The sequence below is a fragment of the Parambassis ranga genome, chromosome 16, assembly GCF_900634625.1.
Source record: "Parambassis ranga chromosome 16, fParRan2.1, whole genome shotgun sequence".
Lineage (NCBI taxonomy): Eukaryota > Metazoa > Chordata > Actinopteri > Ambassidae > Parambassis > Parambassis ranga.
This window is the reverse complement of record NC_041036.1, coordinates 16,459,886-16,471,327: the sequence shown is the minus strand read 5'-3', so window position 1 is coordinate 16,471,327 and position 11,442 is coordinate 16,459,886.

Genomic DNA, 11,442 nt, shown 5'->3' with positions numbered 1-11,442 from the left:
TGTGAGCTGCTTCTCTCTGGAGGCAGGGAGCCTGGTTCTCTGTCTTGCCCAACTCTTGCATCTCTCTCTGGGGGATTGGCAGTGCCTATGTGGGGGTGACTGTGATTGATGATGCCCACTCCGTTTAACACACTGTGGAAACCTAGCAGCAGATGGGCAGCTACAGATGTATGCTTTGCTGCAAAGCTACACAAACGCAACTCTTACAGAAGTTAGTGTTGCCACGGTATGTCAGTGTGATGCTTTACAAGTGCACTATCATGTTCCCATTTACATCATTGCATTGAATATGTATCATCCAATATGGCACATGTCAGGAGAAGAGTAACTAATGAATTAAAGTACCGTATGACTGAATATTATTCTTAATGTGAGTTTCGTTCACCCATTTTAATGCATTAAATGCATACATGAGCATTATGCATGCATGAATATTTATATTATTCAGTTACTGGACCATTGTCACTTTCTGTTCACGTCATATAATGTAGCACCATGTCCGGAGAAACAGCTGTAGGTCCCCACTTACTCCTTCTGAGCAGAATTTGAACCCCTCCCTCCCCATTTCCTCTGGCAGTTTGACTTGACGTGTTAATCTTATCGACTTTACAAGAGAGCAGATGTGAATAACTTAAACATTCTCAAGTTATTTCCATGCAAAGGGGAGAGAGGAGGGTAGGAGGAAGTTATTTGTCGGTCTGGTGAAGTGGGAGGAAGTTCCATTTAATTGGATTTTGATGTGCCCTGTTGTCATGGCACCCACATCCCGACCTTACACATGAACTTGTGTGTGTGTGTTAGTGTGTCTGCATGTGCATGTGCATGTATGTACGACGAATAGGTTCAAGAGAGAGAGAGAGAGTGAAAAAGGAAATGCAGACAGAGTGAACAAAGAGGGGGAAGAAATGTCCAACACAGGAAATGGGCCTCTGTGTGAGTGCTTAGCAAAGGTATATAAATGTGTTTGGCCATTTTGTTTCACAATGGGCTCAGGCTACAGCTGGTTAAGTGGCCATGGATCCCTTCACCAGTGGCAAGTGAAATCACAGCCAAGAAGTTTAGTGCATGTGTAATGAAGGGACACGAGGTCCATCTGCAGCTCAGTCTGCTTTGATGCTTTGATGCAGCGTGTGCTCCATCTCCATTTATCTCCGAATGCAACTCTATCAAACCTCAGATTAGCAAGACACACACGTCATTTTGTCAGCACTGGATATGATGCACAACACAACAATTCACCCCACATTTTAACTCTTAATTAGCTGGTTGAGAAGTCTGCAATAGGCAGCAGTAAGGATTTACTGGATCAACTCTACTGGTGCTAATATTTTATTATATTCAGCTGCTAATTTCTTTGTGGTAGTAAAGCTTATTTTTAATAAGAAAATAATATTTACTATGATTTTGTCACTATGTGTAACCCAGTCACATCATTTATTTATCATAAAGATAAAGAAAAAAGCTTGACTGAGCTCTCCTTACACCACAGTGTCTATTGCGTTTGTTTAATTGTGTATTATGTTTCTGTATATTGTTTACCTGTCCAGGGTGTGGCCTGCCTCTCACCCATAGATAGCTGGGATAGGCTCCAGCCCCCCTGTGACCCTGCACTGCAGGATGAAACAGGTTTGAATGATGGATGGATGTTTGTGTATTATCAACTGTAAGCTAAACTGACCAGAACACTTGAGTTAATGGAGCTGTAAGCACAGGGTGAACAATCCCTTGCAAAACGACATAGTAAGTAAATAAGTAAGTAAGCGATTCACTCCACAAATGCCGTGTAGAATTAATTGCTGATCCTGGGCCACAGGAAGAGAGTCATTAGTCCATAAATCCGACCAGTTGCCATGGATGTTAAGAGCGACATAAGGCGAGATTAGCCGTCCATCCTCAGAAGTACCGAACTGAGTCACAGTTGAGTGTGAATGTAAACACTAATATTGACATGGGGAGCTCTTGTAGCTTAACTGTGCACGAGGGAGCTCTAGTCAATCCGGCTGTACACACACACACACACAGTTACTCTTCTATTAAGGTTGTTGTGTGTCGAATGATGAAACATACAGTGTCACTTCTGTGAGTGTGACACATTTTATTTCAAGGTGTTCTGGAAGCAGACACTCTTTACAGGATGCATAAATTAGAGACATCAGAGAAATTCTGCTGTACGTGTGGCAGAGGTACAGTGACAACGGAGGAGCCTTTTTTTAAGGAGACAAATTGAGTCTCACTGCATTCAGTAATGGACTGTGGCACTGTTCATGGTGCTGCCTTACATTTTACATCACATCATTTTATGTGGTTGGCAATATTAAAAAACAGATAAGGCAGCACCTCAGTGTTGCATGCAAGCGCTAAGATCCTACGACAGTGCTGACGAGAATCTGGAGCATCCAAATTTAGTCAAACAAAATCCAGGGTTAATCACCCAGGATACGGCGCAGACACTCAAACATCTGTTAGAGAGGAAGGAGCACAGTGGCTCGCATGGAGAATTCATTTTCTCCTCAAACAAATAGGTGGAAAAGTGAAATTACTTTCCTCTGTGGGGAAAAAAAATAGACGTCATTTATTTTTTTTTATTTTTTTTTTAAGTTAGCTAAAAATACACTCGAAGGTGGCACATTGTTGTCCACAGGGTAGCCTGTTTTTAAACATCATAACCTGTTATAATATCTTACCAGGTGGCTTCTCATTAATCATTTGCCACAGAGAAATGATTCATGTATGTGCAAAAATGTAATGGTAATTTGTGCTGAACAAAATCCAGGCTCCACAGTATAGACAGCTGTGTGCAGACAGGGTTTTTTAGATGTGCTATATTAGGGTAAGCTGTGCAAATACTGTAGATATTAACCCACATGAACTGAAGGCTTATTGCTAGCCGAATGGATTTCATTGCTCATAAAAAATCTCAAATATTTGGACTTTAAATCTATGGAGTGAGGACATTTTTTGTAGGGCCACAGCTCTGTAGGTAACCCTGAACAACAAAACACTTTGTTCTGCCTGTCTCTGGAGAGCTGTGGGGGTTCTCTCCCAGGTGAGTCTGAAACCCAGACTGCATTTTTTAGGATAATAGTGAGGGCTTTCTCCTATCACATTGTATGTTAAATCTTTTGGATGGATGCCTTTAAGCTCTTGCTAATTTTAAGGGAGAGGCGTTACCTTCAAACTCTTCAACTCTCATTCTACATTAAGTCTATCCAACACAGAGAAGTGAGAAGAGAACAGTGCAGTCTTCACTCTACACTCCTATAAAAAAAAAAAAACTTGAGGGTCCTATGGGAAGATCCGTGCCCATTCATCTTTAATGTATCTCTACTTGTGCTCTAAAGGCTCTGAAGAATGACAATGGAGAACAGACAGAATGAAAGAAGAATGGGAAAAGGAAAGGGAGAATTTAGAAAGAGGGGGAGAAAAAAGGAGGACAAGGGGCAGCTTACTGGGGAATAGGAGTACACTGTGAATGATTGATGAGCAGGAAGGACTGTTGGGTGCATTCGCCAAGCAATAGAAATGGACTAATCCATCCTTTTCTCTCCCTGAGGATCACCATAGCTGAGGGCCTGACGAACTTTTGTCTGTTCACTGACCATCTTTTAAGAAGTAAAAACACTTGGTGGATCAGTGCCAAATGGTATCTAGCCCACTGAAGTCACTGCGTCACCTCCATACCTTTTTTTTTCATTTTCATCATCCTTTGCCCACCCTCTCCTCTCTGTCTGTCTGTCCATCTGTCTTTTTATCTCTCCATATACCTGTCCATCTGACTGTTGTTTGGTTAATTTGCCAGGATCAATCTGGTCTCCCCCAAATGTCCATACTCATCTCCTGTGTCATTTCCCCCTTGACCACCCACTCTCACCAGTGTAATTTTCCATCCAAACTCACCTTCATCCATGCTGCATCCTGATTACCCTTTCCTCTCTCATGTTACTATTTTTCCCCATCAGCGGCTTGTTTCTTTTTTTTTTCCTATACACAGAGTGACCCCTATTGGTGGAGAATATACTTACATGCAGTAATGGCACATCTTTCTCTTCTCTGGGGGACATGGAGCGTGAAATCAGCCTGGCATTGGCTACAGTGTGACAGACCCTCTGTCTCGGGGCCATATTTGCCCCCTGCTTTCCCTTCACTTGGGAAGTCACACCAGTCAGCAGGTGGGGTTAGTTTTCTTGTTTCATATGTCTCCACAGTGTTTCCTCCCTTTCTTTAAAAGCCACCATTCAGCTGACCAAACATGAAATCTGGTGCAAAAGAGGCTAAAAGGAGCGTTTTTCCAGACTGATCAAATAATCTGTATTTTTAGGTAGGTGCTGTTATTTGCATTAGTAAAATCTTTTATCAGTAATTCCACATTCTAAAATAAAAGCAGCGGCACAAGGGTCCTTCCACAATTAAGCAGCATTTTAGCACTGTTAATACCTTACTTCAGTATCTCCTAATTAAAGCTGTCAGTGTGAAGGTAACAAGTACAACAGAAACATGTGATTTAAATATCTGAAGAAACTCACATTGCACCAGTGACATCAACACCAGAATACAATATTCAAGCTCATAGCTGCTTCTTTTGTATGAGGTTTGACTGGAGTGCCTTCATCTTCTGCACTGGATTTTTAGTAGCTGACTGAATAATTAGTGCCTTCAGCTCTTCATACCGATTGAAAATTTGCTTATAAATGATGCTGAAACTGATTTTTTTGTGATTGTGTCTGTCAAACATCCATTGTGAGACACAAGCAGCTCCCCAAAGAAGTTAATATCATTGTATTTATCTCGGGCTGTTTCTCTTGAAAGTCAAAACAGAGAGAGTGAATCATCTGAAATGAAAATGAAAATGCTCAAGTTATGACACAGACAGCAGAGATTTCCTTTGAAATGTGAGTGCAGTGTGCCACGCTGTCTACAATAAGTGAAGCATAATTGGGTTCCATGCAGAAAGAAAATGTCCCGAGTTTGACTTCAAGTTTAATTTGTTCAAAAGTGGCAAGAATTAATAAGGTGCGTGCAAATGCAGAACACCAATATGAGCAGAGACCTTTGTCAGGAGAATTCAGTTAGAGGAATGAAATGAATGTATGCATGAAAGAGCTGATGCAAAGTCTTGTCCTAGTTCATTTGAACAAGTTAAAAAAATAGCTCCATGTAGGGCAGTAGGGCTCACAAAGGTGACTGAGATGTGTTTGCATCCACTGTAGTTTCTATTGTCTGGGTGACTCTGACAGCTCACGTTTCTGTATGTGTATGATGAATGATTAATATATGACCTGCCATAGAACCAAGTCTGCCAGAGCATATTTTTACATTTGTGCCTGCTGTGGTGCCATTTTTTTATGTTTAATATTTCATATGTAAGTCTAACTCCTTTGGTTTTATATGCAAAAAGAATTATTGCTCTATCTGATGTGGTTGCAGTTTTACCGGCATTGATTAGTATGCAAATGAGATCACTGGTGCTGTGGTTTCATAGGGTTAAATGATAACATTTCTAGTTTTCCTCATAATTGTTACACTCAGATCCTACACTGAGATGTTTCTTCAGTATCTCAGGGTTGTTTATTTTTAAGTTTTCCAAATTATTTCCTTTAGGCTGCACAATATTTTTTGCATGAAGTCAACTCATTCAAATTATAGAAATCTTCTAAGTTAATTTTTTTTTTATTTAACAAGTTCTACCTGACTTCCCAGCATCCAATCACACTCTACTCAGAGACAACATATCATGTCCCAGATGTGACTGTCTCCTTTCACACTCTAAATTATCACACATGATTCATTTCAAATTTCATTTGATGAGACTGACCCTTTGCCCCCAGCACAGAGACCGACTTCTAAACATCAGCCATGAGATTTTGATTCAGGGAGATCCAAGTGATTAAAAGTTAATTGTTGAAATGTGTCAAGGTGGCTTGTTTAATTATGGTGAACGAGGCATTCATTTGGGCTCAACTTAAAATAGCTCGGCGGGTAACTAACACTGCGAGGCTCGTCTGTGTGAATGCGGCGCAGCTTTATTTACTTTGCAGAAGTCACAGCGATAACCCCTGGGGAAGATAATTAAGGTGGAATCAACATTTCATTCTGTACGTGATGAGCATATCAAGACAATTTTGCTCTCAGAAAAGGGAAGGGGAGCTTGAAGCGAAGAAAAAGTGCTGATAACCAGTGCTACGCGGGTTTAAATTGTGAGGTATAACAGACAGTTTGGAGTATTCAGATGCAGCTTATCCCCGGGCTGCCGCTTACATGGGATAATTAGGTCCAAAGTAGCAGCTGGAGGAGGTAGCCGGTGGAGTAGGAGTACAAGGATTCAATCAGCCTGTGTTTTTTTTTTTACTGTATAGTGTTAAGCACTTGTGCTGTTCCACAGTCTTGTCTCTGGGGAACTAACAGAATGCTTTAACCATCTCTTTTAGATTAGTCAGGCATATATTCATTGCCACTGATTTATATGTCAGGTCATAGGCCTCCGCTGGCATTAATGTATTCCATCATTTCCACTGTGTTCGAGAGGAGCATTCTCGCCTCCTGCAAAGTTTGAACTGGGTCATGGCAAAGACCCTGCAGGCCATTTCTCTTTGCATAAGTATTTCTTTCATGTCATGCCAGTTACACGGTAGACACTCAAGCAAAGTTCATTTTCATGTAAAGCAGAGGTCCTTTTACTCTACATTTAAAAAGTATATTGGACTATTAGTCAACAAAGACATACAGTGTCCATGGAGCAAAGGCTAGCACACACAACTTATAGCACCCAGGCCATTTACAGACCTGCACTTCTGAAAGTAAAGCCACTCGGAGGCTTGATTTTTGCATTTTTTTATTAGTTAAAGGTAGGGTAGGAGATTTCATTCTGATGCACTTTTTACAATCCGATAGCAACCAATTAGTTCGGCAGTTTAAGGAAGAATATTAATCATCTGTGGAAGCTACAAAACGCTAAAAACATCAGCCAATCCTCTGGGACGACCCTGCGTGGAGTATTGGCTGGTTGTCACTCTCTTCCTGCTCTGCGCGCACCAGAGAGCGCAGAGCAGGTCCATGTGATTGGGAGGCGTGGCTTCGGGGTGAGCTCTGAGAGAAAGGGGGCGTGTGTTTACTTTTGAAATCTGGATGACTCTCACTGAGTTTTCAAAATCTCCTACCCTACCTTTAATCTGATCTGACATTATAGATATCAACCCAATAAGAACCCACAAAAAGTAATAATAATCCTAACAATAATAATAATAAACTGACTGAACACTCAGGCTCTTGCAGCTCTTTTCGTCATCCAAGGTGAGGTTTACAACTTTCCTCCATTTTGCTCATGCATTAGTACATATTATACAAACCGTGGCAAACACTAGCAACCAGTGCATGCAAATATACTTTTTTTCTGCAATTTCCAAGTTACAGTCATCTATGAAACCTGATGATGCCACAATTTGCAATCTGCATGTAAGCAGAGCTTGTAAATCCCTTTTTGTAAAACTGGCTGGTTTAGAGAGTGAAGAGGAGGGTTCAGACGTGTGACAGGTGTTGAATGTGAACACCATGCTGAACTACAGAAGTGGTCAAAAGGGGGGCTTGCATGTGTGCTCACATCAGCACAAGTGTGTGGAATTATTAGTTTGTGTGAGAGGCATGTATGCCAATACGCACTGGTGGGATTTTTATGTATTAGCTCATATTTATTAATGACTTTTTTTATTTTTAATGATCCACTTGAATGCCTTGAATTGGATCCTTTTTTTTGTTGTTTGTTTGTTTTATGCCACACCCCATGGATGGATCTTCCCCTCCAAGAGCCTTAGTGTTTGGCCCCATTTTTTTTGTTACAACAAAAATTTAAGTTTAGGTGTCGCATAAATCACATCAGCCAGCATAAACATATTACTTTGCATGTTTAACTGGTATTAAAACACAAACACACACACATCAATATAATTACCAAACTAAATTACAGCGACCATGTGGAAATATGAATTATTTTATGTGTGCTGTACTCATTTCACGCCTGATGGACTCTCACCTTTAGCCAAGAGGTGCGTGTCTTTGGATGCAGTTTCAGGCTCCCGGTATTCTAATAAAAGAATAATGGAAGCATTCTCTCTGTTTAATTGGACATTGTTAGAATGACATATCAATCCTGCTGCAGAGATGCCCTTTGCATGTATACCGTAATTGAAACAGTCCCTATATCCCCCCTCACAGTCTCACTATACAGGAGAGTGCGATTGCCTATGGTTTCTTTTTGTTGACACTGCTCTACTGAGCATCATTTAAATTTATTTATTTGATGCTTTCTCACTTAAATTTTGATTCTCATGTGATTTACTATCTGTCTCCTGAGTAATGAATGTGGAAAAACATTATCATACAACCCCCTTTGCGTTGTCATTATTTATATTTGCAGCCCAATACTAGAGATTTATCCACCCTCATAGTATTTGTTTTCTGCAATTTTACATTCTTAAAGTTGTGATTTTCCATTAGCATTTTTGCAATTATCCAGAAATTCCATTAAAGTTCTTGGCAATGAAATGACAAGAAATGATCACCCTATTAAGCCCCGGAGCTAAAAACAACATAATGTGCATTGTATGGTAATAATATTCATTAGAGAAAGAAACTGTGAATTACTACCTGTGTTTAACCACTCAAAATTCCATTTTAGGTATTCATGGCATGAAGCTGACAAGCAGACTGAAGCCGAGCAAATAAAAACTGGCAGCCGCTGGATGAATGGCTGCATGTTTGGGTCATGATAAGGAAGAATTACATTTTTACACATCACTGAGGAGAGGAAAACAAAGCCTGGCGTGGGGTTAAAAGCTCCATAAACTGTTGGAAAATAACCCAGTGCTGAAAAAAAAATGAAGCATCACATTCTCCTAAGCCTTTTCCTCAGTGGAAGATGTAAGTGATTTAGAGCTCATCAAAATCACACACTATGGCCCCCAAAGCACACATAGTAAAGGCGTAATAGTAGTATACCACGGGGGGTATACCATCATCCATCCGTCTGTCCATCCATCCGTCCATCCAACATCCATCCATCATCCATCCGTCTGTCCATCCGTCCGTCCGTCCATCCATCCGTCCGTCTGTCCGTCCATCCATCCATCCGTCCGTCCGTCCGTCCATCCATCCATTCGCCCACCTCTGACTCATAACTCCCTCTATCTGCTCAGCACCTGCCTGTCCATCACACATTCATATTTGATGTGTCTGTGGGAATCAAACTGAGAACACACGAATCATAAAAAAAAGAAAAAGCTGCAATAAAGAAGAATAACTATAATAGTAATGTAATTGTATATTTAGTATTATCATTATTATTTTGTGGCACCTAGAAAAGCCTAGAAGAAATTACTTCATCAAATGGAATGATCATTTTGGAATATTGTGTCATTTTAGGAAAATACTCTACACTACAGTACTATTAGTCTGAAGAGACTTGAATGTGTACTGCAGCTTGACCTGCAGCATACACCTGTGAAGCTTTCTGCTTTTTAAAGACCAAAGAAAATTGCAGGTAATGAAGGAAGTTGTTAAAGTGATGATGTAAATATTGTGTATCTGAAGAAAGCAGCAGCAGTTCAGTCATTGAGGACAAAATAGGGCTGCAGGTCTACTGTAAGTTATCCCAGCCAGTTGGCAGCTCAGCTCCTGAGAGCCCACTCCCACTGGGTGTGAATCAGAAATCTAACAGCTAATGGCAACGGTCGCCCCATGGTAGCGCTACTGACAGCAAACTAATGCCCACACATACAGAGTGGAGCACAAGAGCTGTCAACACCCTGCCATGACCCTGTGGGTATAAACTGGCCACAAAAAAAGGAAATGAAAAATCACCCCCAGTAGAAACTGATGACTGTGATTTCTTTCTCCAACACCTCTTAAGCACACTTTAGCCTTTTACTGTGGGTGGATTTTTCTCTTAAGTGTTAATAATTGAAGTATTCAGATTTTTTTTAATAATCAACAAAGTCACAAAAATCTGTGTCAACTTACTGTGCCGGTTGTGATGAGACAAGCCCTGAGGGAGTCACTGAAGAGCTGCACTCACAGAGATGAGCACTATCTCCAGCATTCAGCACCTTCCAACAAGCCAAATCAAGTTTGTGTTATCAGCATACCACAACTTTGAGCACTGTCAGCAAAAACAGGAGCCCTGAGGTGAACAAACGTCAAAGTAATCACCCAGTGAAGGCAAGGACTGAGAAGAGCTGTCACACCATGAAACTATTTTTTTTATTCTGCACAAAGAAAGGAAAATTCTGCCTAATAAAATCTCACCATCAGGCCTCTTATTTCTTTGCTACCACCATAATAAACCAAACACAATGATGCACTTGCAATGACTCCACAGTAGATCGTAGTGGTAGGCCATAACTATACATACCATACTTCATTGACCAAGAGCGGTTCGATGAAAGTTCTTACTCCGTTAGTTGGTACTTCACAAAGATGAAAGTTGAGGCTGAAAAACAGCAGCACATACTCAGACCAAACAGGCATCCACTTAATCCATCTTGAGCAGCACAGTAGTGCGCACATGGCACAATGCGAGACCTTTACGATTTTCAATTTTGATGCAGTTCTTTTTCAGCATTGCACCACAGAGATTTTGTGGAATCACCACAATATGAGCGAAACACTTCAGCAGAAACTCCAGGTTCTTTCCCCGAGATCCCAGCAGAGAGTGCATTAATCATCACAGTCTTCTCTCCGAAGTGAAGACAGAGAGCAACAGCTGGAGGAGAGGCGCTTGGCTTTAAACAGTACAGACTGCAGGAGGTTCAGCCATCACTTCTTGTTGTGGATTCTGACATCAATAGTAATGAATACCTTGGAGCTCTGCCTGACTGCCTGAGCATGAATTGTTATAACACACGAGGCCGAGCACTGGAAGGGGCTTTTGTTTGTGTGTGTTTGTGTGTATGCCGGTGTCCATGTCTGTCGGTCTGTGCCTGTGATCATGTGCGCTGTATGCACCTCTGTGTACCTGTGCATCCGCACGCATCACCATGAGTGTGTGGCTTTTCTTAGGGGGCAGATATGAGTAATATGCAGAATAACAGGTAGGACTAAATGACCTGGGCTGACAGGAACCATTAATCAGAACATTGTTGGTGCTCTTGGACGAGGCCGCATGCTGAGGTTACACCTGCAAGGGCTGGAGCTGCACTGTGCACAGATACACAGTGATCTCTAAATGATCTATGGCTGGCTGGACCACATTTATTTTGTGTAGACAAACATGTGCTTGCATGGTTTTGGGCAGTTAAAAACTAAAAGGTACATTTTTCTGAGAAAAGAAGAAATCAAAGTGGAGGGAGAGTTGGACAAGTATTGACTGATTTTTTCCAACTGGAGGCAGTGAAAACATGCTGTAGAGACAGTACACATTTGGCAAATGAACAAATATTTTCCTTTTTGCTCTGG